This window comes from Equus przewalskii, chromosome 2, assembly GCF_037783145.1.
Source record: "Equus przewalskii isolate Varuska chromosome 2, EquPr2, whole genome shotgun sequence".
Lineage (NCBI taxonomy): Eukaryota > Metazoa > Chordata > Mammalia > Perissodactyla > Equidae > Equus > Equus przewalskii.
The window spans coordinates 119,670,032-119,683,897 of record NC_091832.1 but is presented as its reverse complement, the minus strand read 5'-3'; positions in this window follow the sequence as shown (position 1 = coordinate 119,683,897).

Genomic DNA, 13,866 nt, shown 5'->3' with positions numbered 1-13,866 from the left:
TTGGAACACGTCCACAGCCATTTGCTCACACATCATCACGGCTGTCTCCATGCTATGTCGGCAGAACTGAGGACTTGCAACAGAGATGGTGCTGCTTCTCAAAGGCCCAAATATTTACTATTTTGTCTTTACAGAAAAAGTCTGCTGACCTCTGCCCTGGAGCTCTGGCTCTCAAGCCTGGCTACAAATTAGAATCACCCGGAAAACTGCTGCACTAATGCAAATGCCCCGCCCTCCCCAACACACACACACCCAGCAATTAAACCAGAATCTCTGCCGCGGAGTCCCAGCATAGATGGTTCTAAAATTCCCCAAGTGGCTCCAATAAGCAGCCAGGGTTAAGAGTCACTGTCCTGAAGCTGTAAGACCTCTGGGCATAAATACTGCCCTCCAGGTTATTCCAGACAACAGCTTATCCAAGATCTCCCCTCACAACGCGGGTTACTGTTTCAAGCCCCTAATATTAGGGTCCTCAGTGCCCACCTGGCCGGACACTGAGTCAAGGCCACACTTGCTGTCGTTACAGCAGCTCCCCACTGCCAGGTACACATTCCATATTTTCAGGATGGGCTGTCTGCTGGAGCACACACTTCTCAGATCTCAGAGGCTGACACCACAAAGGTTGACGTCATGCAAATCATGCTGCAAGGTGCTTTGTAGGGGGTCTCTGCTCCACGAAGGAACTCAGCTGATTCTAGCTGGAACCCTCCCCTCCCCCAGGGCCTCACAGTACACAGATCCCTCCACATCCAGCCAGCAGAAGAGAGGAAGAAAGAGCACGAAGAGCTGAGTGGACGGTGTTTTACGGGCCAGGCCTGGAGAAAGAACACGTGACTTTCACTGGCCATAACTTAGAATGGTCACAAGTAAGCTCAAAGAAGAAGCAGAATGTAGCCTACTTTTCTGCCAAAGAGGAAAAGAAAACGGTTTAGTGAATGAGCTCTACCCTGCCAGGACCTCCTTCCTTACTGGTCGCCTGCAGCAAGTACTGTGAAGGACCCTCACACCCTGTGGTGGGCAGAATAACGGCCTCCCATTCCCCAGGACCCGTGAACACGTTACCTCACATGGGGCTTCCGCAGATGTGATCAGAATCAGGGACCTGATGGGGGAGACGATCTTGGACCATCCAGGTGAGCCCGGTGTGATCACAGGAGCCCTTAAAATGGAGACCGTTTCCGGGCTGTGGTCAGAGAGCGATGTGGAGGTGGACTAAGGGTCCAAGGGTTGCAATGTGGCTGAAGAACATGGAGGAGGGGGCCGTGAGCCAGGAACGCAGGCACCTCTAGAAGCTGCAGATGGCAAGGAAATGGATTCTCTGCTGCAGCCTCCAGAATGGAACCAGCCCTGCCAACACCTTGATTTTACCCCAGGGAGACCCATGTCGGACTCCTGACCCCAAGGACTGCAGGACGATAAATTTGCATAGTTTTAAGCCACTGAGCGAGTGGTAATTTATTCCAGCAGCAATGGAAAATAAATATGCCCTTCTCTTCCAGGTTCTCACTATTGTCTGTGATGTTCCCCAAATTTAAATCTTTTCTTTAAAGATTGGCACCTGAGCTAACAACAGTTGCAAATCTTTTTTCTCCTTCTCCTCCTTCCCCTCCCCCACCCCCTCTTTCCCCTCCCCCACCCCCTCCCCCTTCCCCTCTGCCTCCTCCTCCTCCTCCTCCTCCTCCTCCTTCTGCCCAAAGCCCCCCAGTACATAGTTGTATATTCTAGTTGTGACTGCCTCTGGTTGTTCTGTGTGGGACGCCCACTCAGCATGGCCTGATGAGGGGTGCCATGTCCGCTCCCAGGATCCCAATCGGCGAAACCCTGGGATGCTGAAGTGGAAGTGCGTGAACTTAACCTCTCGGCCACAGGCCAGCCCCCCAAAATTTAAAACCTATTTGATTGCTGCTTTTCTCAAAATTCTTTAATGGCTGCTCACTCATTCACTTAAGAAATACACACTCGGCACCTATGACTGTCAGGCCGTCTCCCAGCAACCAGGGTGGCTGCCCTGCTGGAGGCAGGTCTGGACACTGCTCCAGAGGATCCTAGGGTACAGGGACCACGGGCACCATCTGAATTCTTTAACATGTCATTCAGTGCCTGCACGACCCAGCTCTGGACAGCCTGCATAATATCATCTCTCTCTGCCAGAAAAAGAAGAAAAAAGCCTTAAGAATCCTAATCTAACACACTCATTACCTTCTTCTGGGGTTCCATGGTATTCTGAGGCCTGATTCAGGAACATCACTGCCGCAGTAGGAAGCTGTCTGTCCTGCTCTCCCTCTCCTCACCCGTCTGGGAAACCCCTGCCTCTCCCTGAGGAGCCATCGCAAACATCACTTGAGAAAATGAGGTCGCTCCTTCTGGAAACCCTTCTCTGGTTCTTAGTGCAGAGTTGACACCTGCAACTTAGTTCCTACCTCACTGAAGGCAACCGCCCCTGCCCTGTCCTCGCTGTGGCTCTGAACAGAGCCAGAGAGCAGTTCCGAGGAGTAAGTTCACTGTAAACAAAGGCTGAGTGTTCTCTCTTAAATCCACTCATTCTCTCAAAACAAGTCCGCCGAAACGTGCACTTCACCAGAACTTAATTCTGTGCGAAGATAGAGAATGCCAAAAAACCCCAAAGAGGAAAACCAGACCAGCTTCTCAACCTCTTTAGCAACATCTTTCCCAGCGTGGATCTCCTATTCATTTCAAAGAGCATCCTTCCTGGAGAAACCAGAACGGAGGGGACCCGAGAAGTCGATGGGATGAAGCATACTGAACACACTGCTACATGCTGAACACGCTTCTACATGCTGAACGTGCTTCTACATACTGAGGGTGGCTTCTACACGGTGAACACGCTTCTACATGCTGAACGTGCTTCTACATACTGAGGGTGGCTTCTACATGGTGAACACGCTTCTACATGCTCAACATGCTTCTACATACTGAGGGTGGCTTCTACATGGTGAACACGCTTCTACATGCTGAACATGATTCTACATACTGAGGATGGCTTCTACGTGGTGAATACAGTTCTACATGCTGAACACACTTCTACATACCGAACATGAGTTCTACATAGTGAATATGCTTCTGCATGCTGAACCCGCTTCTCTGTACCAAACGTGCTTTTCCATAGCAAACATGGCTTCTGCATACTGCTCATGCTTGTACATACTGCATGGCTTCTAAATACTGAACATGCTTCTACATACTGATCATGCTTCTACAAAACCAGGCTTTTGCAGGCTCCTCTTTTGTAAATTTCTGGAATTTACTAAAAACTTGTGAAGCTATATGGTACCTACAACTTCAACACACACCTGCAACAAATAACCCACCAGTGGATTAAGTTTACATGAATCATTCCATCTGGATGGATTTATTTCATCTGCCTACAAAAACTGGAGGATAAAAGCAGTCTTTTAATAAACATTTTGAGTATAGAGCATTAAACTTGTACTGAGAAATCATTTTGCTGTAGTTTACTGTAAAGTGTTTCTTGAAGAAGAGGTACACTGGTCTGTCTCACTCACTGACACGTTTTCCTGGTACAAGCACAACACACAAGATCCACACCCTGATTAAGTGGAGGAATCTTCCTCATCTATCATTAAATTTCCCTGCATCTGGATATTTTATGTTTACCCCACTGAACACTAACACATTTTACTCAGTAATATATCTGTGATATATGACTTGTGCTCTGCTAAATAATTTGCTGTTTATAGAGAATATCTGATAAATTATTACTGTCACTAATGTGGAGCCATCCTGCAGAGACCAACTTTAACACATTTTCAACCATTTCTTGAAGAACAATTATTTTGCACCTGCTATGTAAGGTACAGAGAAAGAGAAGAAAAGAAACACCTGTAGAATTGCCAGTTGGTGGATGGAGTAAAATTTATTCTGACCACAGGCACATAATTTTCAATATACAAATCCTGGCTGTCGATACATGAAGTTTCCCTGAAACTTTTCGCTCACCTTTTATTAAGACTCTCGTCCAGCACCTAGCAGACATTGGATTCCTACTGGCCCTGTGGTTAATTTTCCTGCAAACTGAAAAGTAATTGTAATTAGCTACCGTCCTCGTCCTCACCTCCCAGCACATTATCAGTTTTCCATTGGGCATTGATTCCGTACTATGAAGTCTAAGCTGCTAACCACAGAGGCACAGAGTAACCAGGAATTATCCCTCTGAGGACAGGAGTTCTTTCTACCTCTAAGTCAACGATCATTAAAACCAACCGATACATCGTTAAGCTTAACAAATCACAATGGCTATAGGGACTCATTTCTCTAAGCACAGAAATTGCAGTGGTGAAGTCACAATTATCCAGCAATTAGGTTTACAGCTGTATTTACCCTTTCAATAATCAAGTCTACAAATGCACGCACACTTCTTTCTGCAGAACTTAATCTGGAAGGTTTCTAAAGCTTCCATTTTTATGCAGGTTTCTGAAAACAAGGAAGCAGTTGTGTCTGAATGAAGTAATAATGATAAAACTTATGAAGCAGGAAAAGCAATAATTTATCTGCCTAACATAAGCCTAATTTAAAAAAAAAAAACAGGATACTGGTAAACTCTGTTTCCAAACGGAACACGCTCTGAGCCATCACAAAACTTTGGCTGCCAGGAGAGTGTCTAGTTTAGTAAATAATGGACATGAACACCTAATACTTCAGGAATGCTCTCAGCTGTGGGTAACAAACAGCCTAGCTGAAGTGGCTTTTGTTTTTTAATTGGGAAGTGTTTCTTTCCCATAATGAGAAATCCAGAGTTGCCGTGCTGGGCTGGTTCAGCAGACCAGTCACGCAAAAGACTCCGAGATTTCCCTGACCTTCCCTCACAATTTCAAAAAGTCTGCTGCAGCTTCTGCAGTCACGTCCCCTTTCCATCGAGGAGGAGGACGGGGCAGTGAGCAGGGGTGGTGCCAGCCTCTGAAAGCAGATGTTTGATCAGGAAGCTCCCAGAAAAATATTTGTTTGTGTCTCTTTGGCCAAAATTTTGTCCCAGAGTCACTGCTGGCCTAAAGGTGGCAAGAGAGAAGGGATATGCAGAGAGAAAAAAGCACAGCAGCCTCTGACACTCAGATGCTGTCCTAACACGTGCCGCCAGCCGCAGGGCTGCGGAGAGCTAGCGTGGCATCACGGGTGGGCCTTGGTCTTCGTCTGTTCCCGTAAGCGAGCTTCCAAAGCACCGTCAGTGACCACGACAAAGAGAGAAGAGACAGGTCCAGCCTCTTGTGCCAGTGCAGAACCTAGATCATCGCGCAAACCCAAGACCCCACATCTCCAGACCCGCTACTGTGGCACCTTTCCCACAAAGGTGGGACAAGCTGTGGCTGCTCCTTTCCCAAGTGCAGCCTTGCCCTCACTTCATCTTTCCCACCTCAGACACAAGATTTTTAAAACATCCAGTCATGGAGTTAACCCCAGCTCCTGACAGATCGAATCCAGAGCAAAACCATTTCCTAAAACCCTCTCCAGAAGTCAGCTAACAGAGCCCGGATCCTCTAATCACCTTTCATACACCCACTGAGATGCCCCGCGTTTCCCATGGTGCATGGGCCCCTCCCTGCATCAGGAAGAAATCCTACTTGCTCAGTCACAGGTGCTCCTGGCGGTCTTGGGAGGCGTTGACAGAGGAGCGGGCCAACCAGACGAGAGTACTTGCCACACCTTTGTTTCACTCTAGGCTATTTTTAATTAAAATGATGTACCTTAACATGTGTCATCCTTCAAAATGCTTAACCAGAAAAGGAGCCAGGACTTAGCCAACAGAGCATATGATGAATAATGAAGGGGTGAGGGCTCTCGTCTGCTCTGTCCATTAACTAGTTAAGGGACCCAGGGCAAGTCATCAAAGGACAGAAAGAAGCTACCTCACAATCGTCAAGTGAACCAGACAACGTTGACCGTGTCTGAGTGACGGCTAACTGAAGCTCCCGGAGACTGAGTCCACTTTCATACATACATCTGAGCAGTGAGGGCATCAGAGTTTGAACCCAGCTTCTACTCTAGAGTCTAAAGGGTCCCACGACACCCAGTTGCCTCACCGAGTTGTGACTTCTTCCTCTGTGAACTGACCAGGCTGTTGAACTAGACACCCAAGGCCCTTTCCGCTCAGCATTCCAGACTCTGAGTGATGAATCCTAACATCCACATTCACTCCTTTGGAACGCCCCCTGATCTGTGGGTGGAAGGTGCAGGAGTTATGAGCGGTGACATATGTTAATGGAGTTTGGAAGTTGAGCAAGACTTTTCTGAAGAGCATAAACCGTGAATCTGATCTGCCATTCAAACTTCCAGGTCGAATCAATTTTCCCTTCCTTGTAATTTAAAATATGTCTGCTTCACGTAAGGAATGGTGTGAGAGCCTGTATGAAAGGGGGCTGGGGAAAGTACAGCCTCAATGACAGTAAAGAGCGAAATGAGCAAATTCCTTTTTCTCTCCAGCATTCAGCGTCAGCACTTAACATTCGCGCACTCATGTGGGATACCTTTACGAGCTAGTAACAGATAAATGGATAAGAAAATATAGCCAATCACACACGTAATTAAATAATGACAAATGTAAAATCATATGCATTTTAGTCTTAACAATTTAGTAAACAGTTTTTAAGAAAAATAATAATCAGGAGTATTGAGAATTTGGGGAGTGCTGCCCTGAAGGACTGGAGGAAGAAACGTTATTTTGTTGCTTTCTTTGGAAGGCAATTTGCACAAGTATCAAACATTTTTAGTATTTTTCCATATTGCCTTTGACCTGTAATTTCCTTCTAAACAAAACCACAGATGTGTGCAAAGAGTGAGCCACAAAAGTGTTTGTAGAAATATTGTTTATAATCGATGAAAATTAGTAAAAAGCTGAAAGGTTTATGATGAAAGATTGGTTAAATAAATTGTGGTTTATTCACATAATGGAAGGCTTTGGATATTAAAATGAAGTGAAAAAATATTAAGTGATATGGGCAAATGTTCCAAATACATTGCCAGGTTGAAAAAATGTAAATTACAATGTATGATTGTGTTTTTGCTTTAAATATATGCATATATCTATAGGCAGTGCTACGGACTGAGTGTGTGCATGCCCCAAAGTTGACATGTTGAAATCTCCTCCCCAAAGCGATGGCATTTGGGAGGTAATTAGGTCAGGGGGGTGGAGTCCTCATGAAGGAGATTAGTGTCTTTACAAGAATTGGCCACAGAGCTGAGTGGCTCCTTCCACCATGTAGGGAGACACAAAGGAGTCAGCCGTCTGCGTCCTGGAAGTGGGTCCTTGCCAGAATCTGAAGTGCTGGTCCCTGATCTCAGACTTCCAGCCTCCAGAACCGTGGAAATAAACTGTGGCTGTTTATAAGCCACCTGGGAAATGGCACTTGGTTATAGCAGCCCAAACGAACTAAGTCAGTATAAATATATCTTTTAAAAAACTCAAATATATTCAGTAATTATCTCTGACTAGAGGGATTATGGGTAGTTTTACTTTCTTTTTATTTATCTGCATTTTGCAGGTTTTCTACCAGAACATATATTTTTATAATGATTTTTAAAATGTGTTATGTTTTAAAGCAAATACTAATATATTTCAATCAATAAAAATAGACTGTTCAGGATTTCAAATGCTAGATTTACTTGTCCTAAAAAAAACACTCTAGACAAAAGACAAGCCATATCCATGGCATGAGCTGGCTTACAGGCGCCAAGCCGAGGGCGTCTCTGTTCTGAGAATCACAGACACCCTGATCCTAAGAGGTCTGTTTTTCTAATAATTGTTTTAATTTTCTTCTCTGCTTTCCAATTTGGAAATCTAGCTTAAAAGAAATACTCTATGTGTGAACTCGAACTTAAATTTTTAAAAAGCAAAATTAAAGAAAGATTATTTATCTTTTAAGATTTTCTGTTGTGGTATTATCCACACGGACTTGTAAGGATTATAAAAGCAATTTGTTTACTTAGAATATTTGTTTTGACATGTTGCATTTCTATTTTGCCTTTTTTAAGCCAATGCAATGCTGCAAACCAACCATTGTGAAAGATGTGTGGAGAGAGATGGCATCACAGCACGAGCTTGTTTTCAGCTCTTCTTTTTCCTTCGGGCATTTTCTTTTTGAACGGGAAGGACGTTTAAAAATCATTGAAAAGTGTGTGCCTTATTAAACTGTGACATTAATGGCATACATTTAAACCCTGCTGAAATGAGAAGTCGAAGAATGAATTTGCCCATGTGGGAAACATTGCAACAGCTGCCTTGTAGTGGCTGCCCATTGTTACTTTGGTTCTTTCACAAACACTATCTTATTTCACCCTCACACATCCTGCAAAGCAGATACAGGATTATGCTCATTTTACAGATGAAGAAATTGAGACTCAGAAAGTTTAAGTAAGTTAAGCAAAATCACACAGCCAAAAAGAGGAATACGAAGGTTGGAACATGGGTCCAACCCTCGGCGTGCATTCTGTCCGCTGTGTGCCCTGAAGTCATACCTGGGACTAGATCCCGCGATGTGGTTATTTTTCTCATTTGTTGCATATTGAGCATCTTAGAAAATGTACCTCCTCCCATCCACAGGATGGACTATTATGAAGTAATTCAAACTCATGATTCTGAAAATCCTTCAACGATTTGAGAAATAGGCACAATGTAAAGTTGTGCATATGACCATGAGTTTGGACAGGTAATTGCTGTCATCTTTCTCCACAGCTTGAGATACAAACAGCGTGACTGCAGTAAAATGTCAACGTGCAACCACAGGTCTCTGGGCTGGTTTTGAATTCTCTCCAGTGTGTCCAGTCATTCCCGCTGTGCTTTTCCTGCCCAAAGGATCAACCTTGCTTGCTCTTGTCTGGCCCTCAGATCTAAAACAAAATGTTCCCTCTTGGGCTGGACGTCTCCACAGTGGCGGATCTCTCGATGCTGGCTGTTCCAGAACCCCCTTTTGTGTTACTGTTTGTCTTCAGTGCTACAGAGTTGGCAGCCAAGCCAACCTAAGGTGCCTCCTGAAGGGACCACAGGCTGGTGTCCCTGGTGTCCTCGTGCGCCACCACGGCTAGCAGTAGAGCCGAGGCAGCCCTCAGAGATGGGCTGGAACTGAGATGTTGCTCTGATCTTTAACCTTCCAGCTCAGACTCTGGCCCAGAAAAAGGAAGCCTTCACTACGAGGGAGGATGCCTGTTTTCAAATCTGGCTTGAACGCCCGAAGCTGCAACTCTTTGGATTCACGCACACACCCACTTCCATTCCAAAAATATAGGAATCCAAAAGGTTCTGAGTCAGGCTCCTTGTAGAACCAGAACCGTTTTCAAACCGTCCTTGATACATTTTCGTGTTCACTAGTTCACCTTAGCTGCACCCTTCTGATGTGTCATTCACCACACATCAGCTTTATTTGCTCCTTGCTGACATCTGAACCTGATCGGCATCGCCCAGTCCATCCTACAGGTTTGAATAGCTTTTAAATGAAACAGGAAAAGCATCTTAGGCTGAGGTTTCCTCCTAGGCAGTCCCCCTGTTCCTACGTAACTTCCATGCCAAAAGGCTGCCCAATTTTCCTCTGGCAGAATCTAAACTCTGGTACCAAGGCGTGTGCCAGGGTCATTTGACTGCCTCTGTCCTGGACGCCTGAACCCAGGGCACTTGTGGGAAAACGCTCTGCTAGAAAGTTATATATATACTTTCAAATGTGCTTGGAAAAATAGACTGACAGGCAGTGCTTACGTGTCAGTGGTGGTCAGAGCACAGGGCACAGCCCCAAGAGGAGCCAGCGGCACGGACCCACCGAGGGGAGCACCCATTGCTGCTCGCCGTGACTCTGCTGGGGTTGCCCCTCTGTGGGCCGGGTGACCAAGGGTGGTCTTTACCTGCTGAGATATGGGGTGCCGCGATAATGATTCCATCCGTGTCCTGCTTTTCTCTTCCCTGTGAAGCAAACAGCAGGGGGTCTGTGGAAGGTGAGTCACTGAGGAATCCTCGTTACCTGAGAGCTAATAAGGAACGACCTCTGGTGGCTAGGTGGATTTCCCAGGGTTGAAAACCTGGACTTGGCTGTAGGCCACACTGGGCAGATGGCTCACCAGTCTTATCCCAGGACTTCTGGGGGCGAGAGCCCTTTCAAAGACCATTGACTCGGGGAGTCAAGTCACTGGGCACTAAGGACTGTAAACCATGGGCTCCGAGGAGAGCCAACCCACTGAAGTTAACACGTCCCGGGTGCACGTGGGAGCAAGGGCTGCAAGTGCAAGACTGTCCTGCTGCATCAAAGAGTGGGGGGCGTCCAAAGAGAGACAGTCAGTGCTCAGAGCCACAGGCCCTGCAGGAAACAGGGCAGCAAGAAATCCAACACCAGGCTCTTCCTGCTTGGGCCTGGAGGCTAATGGACTCGCGGGAGAGGGCAACCCCAAGGGAGAGATACTAGCTCCACACGTGGACGCTTCACCTTGTTGTGTTTAATTTGGAGAAATAAGAGGTAGGTAACTACAAACAGCCAGTGCTTCTTCATGCCTTTGTCTTGTAAGTTATCTGCAGTGGGCATGCATTACCACTTTAAAAATTAACATTACTAGCTTAAAATTATTAATATGACAAATTATATTAGACACATGTTAACTTATATATGTTAGTTTAGTAATTAAAGAATATACTATTGGTTTAAAGAAAAGAGACGCATTAATAGTTTCAGGACACAAAGATATCATATAGAAAATTCTACTTCAATGAGCTCAAAGAGATGAGCTAAAACACAAAAAAAATGGCAGGGAAAAAATCCTCAAAACAAGGGCTGCTTGAGGACATGTCAGCCCTGATAATGCTACGCATCCTCTCTTCTCCTACAGGAAAGGTTTAGGAGGGAGAATGCCAATATTTTCTATTTATTAAATGACTGGTCCTGTTTAAAGTATTTCTGAAGATTTCTTCCTGAGAACATTAATAATAACAATAACTTAAAAATAGCAACCAGCACTGCCTCCCTCTTCTTTCTTAGGGTCACTTGGGGTTACATCTCATTTATATTTGTGCCAAAGAGAGGTTCTTTTTTTTTATCTAATTAAGAAAAAATGTTCGTGTCAACTTTACCCTCTTACCTAAGTTGGTCATGCCAGACCCCAGGTGAAACCGGCATGGGTTTTCAATTTCTCGTTACTTTTGCTCCCTATAAAGAAGCCATATTTTACTCCACTCAAACAATTTATCACCAAAGACTCTGATTAGTCTCTTGTGAAATAATCGATGGGAAATTTAAGCACACACACGCAGTTTGCACTCAGACTGTGTTTCCAGTAGTGCATTCATTTTTACTTTGACTTCCTTAAAACCGTCTAACGATTTAACCTCCTTTATGCAGAAGACATTCTGATAAGAAATGTATGATTTACTCCAGAGAAAAAAACACGCTGTTACCACGATGAAAGAAACTCTCACCTCTGGGAAGAAGCACGAGTAAACTCGACCACTTGTTTCTTTACTTATATTTTAATCGTGTTTGGCTGAAACCTTCTGTTTAAACAAACACACTGGGAGAAACCACAAGCTTTATTCTCACGACGCACATCTTTAAGGCCTGTGGTGGACTGCCAGTCTGCCGCTGAAGCCCAGAGGTTAAATAAGTGAAAACAGACACAAACACTTCAGCTAGACTAAAATCAGGACGGCCCAATGGGCCTTCATTCCTGCTTCAAGGTGAAACTCTTCTGCCTCATCTACCGTCCACTCCGTCGTGGTGGCAGAAACGACAGAGCTGCGGTTTACAGTCAAAGATTAACAGATAACAATAGACTCAAGAGGGAAGCCCTGGGACCAGTCAGACGAGTTTCTGCAATGGACACCCACGACTGAGAAAATTAAACTTCCGATAATGGTACAAGTACAGCAGGAATACCTGTAATTACCCACGTAAATGATGGCCAAAAAGTTGCCCTGGGGGTTGGGATTGCACTGGAGGGAGGTTGCCCTGTTTGTTGTGCTCAGGAGAGAAGCGTGGTGACACCTGGGAGCAGGCGTGACGCTGCTGGGAGAGCGAGGAAGGCGCCTGGAGACCCCACCCCACTGCACACGGCTGCTTCTGCCAGGAGGGCCCACGGCGCAACAGAGGACCCACCCGCGAGGGCCACACCACCCTGCACACACACACACACATACCCCTGTGAGAGCCACACCACCCTGCACACACAAACACACACACCCCTATGAGGGCCACACCACCCTGCACACACACACAGACACTCCCACAGACACACACACACACTCTTTCAACCAGCTGCTCCCGACAGCCTCGCTGGCTGACTGCTTTCCAGAGTGAGCCAGAACCAGCGTGAGTTTTCCTTCGGGCTCTGCTGCTGCTGTGCATCAAGCTGCTGCCCCTCAGGCAGCGGAGAGTTCTCTGGGCTTGGAAGCTGCAGGATGCCTGCCCCAGAGCACGCAGGAGCCTCGAGCACCAATCCCATCACAAACACAGACCCCGTTTCCGTCCTGCTGGATTGCTCCAGTAAGGTGATGGAATGGTGGGCATCACTCCTGGGACCAGTCATCTTAAATAAACGGGCACTTTGACACATGGCTCTGCTGTTGAAGAGAGATTTGGAGGCAGACAAGTTTGAAGTACAAGTTAGACTAGGTTGTGTCAAGCAGCTTAGAAAATCCCACAACTGGTTCCTTTTTCTGTCGACGTACAATTCACACTGTTCCAGGTGGAAGGCTCGCCCGTGAGCCCCAAGCACATTAAGAAATCCTAACATGAGGCTCTGCCATCTGTGAGAAGGTGTTTCTCCTCCCTCGCAGTGTGCAGACGTGGACTCAGAGCAGCTCCTAAGAGAGAACCGGAGACGGGCTCTCCCCGACCCTTCCCGCGGAGCGTGAGGTGCCTCCACGGTGCTGACATTTACCTACTTGAACACAAAGGCGTTGTGAAAATTCTGGCTGATTGTTATGTAACTCCAATGGGCCAACACCCTTCATAAACAATCCCGGGCTCTCAAAGCAGAGGTCACTCGCTCGTGGAGCCCAGCTAAAACCCCCTCGGTGTCTTCTCGGTGGGAGGCGGCCTTGAACGGAGCCCTTCTCTGGGTAGACTCTCTAGACAGAGAGCACGCGGAAATGTTCTTCCTAGACAAAATGTTCTTAGTGGCCTACATTACAGTCTCAGTTCAGCTGAATACTTTCTGAAACGACGTACGTCAGTACAAGAAGGCTGTGTTGTTTTATTTTGTCCCCCCGTACCTGAAAGAAAGCAGCGCTGGAACGTGCACTGAGCCAGAAGTGGGCAGACCTGATGGCTGCTTCTAACTCCCGGCTCCGAGCCTCTCAGTGTTCCGTTTTCTTCTCTGACAAACACTGTATAATTCTAAGAGTGTAAACAGTTCCTAAAAATGTCTACCCAAAGAGGACACGCAAGCTATCTAGGAAGCAAGGAAGGGCAGGGGGAGGAAGAAACCATCCGTGTGGGTCCTGCTCCGAAACACCGGAGAGACAGCCCGCGATTTCACCTCCACGTGGATCTAACCCAACCGCAGCCATCGCCACTAGCGGAAACACATCTGGGCTTAAAATCTTAAATAATCCGCTGAAAACTGAAGTGAGCATCCTGCAGATTGCTTTACCACAGAAACAAAAGGTAAATAAGTATGTAAGTATAACGGTAAAGAAATGTCTCAATATAAGAGAGAAAGATAGTGTACAACAGGCAACTTGGATATGCAGAGGTTTTGAGATGACCTACAGAATTCATCTGGAGCTGCAATGCTTGTGGGTAGATCCTAGTATGATTGCTCCAAAACTGGGCATTCTAGACCTAAGCTGCATTAGCTAACTCCCGACTTCAAGTCCCCGATTTCCAGTGGCTGCAGCAGAACCTGAGCGAGAAGGACAACGCAGGA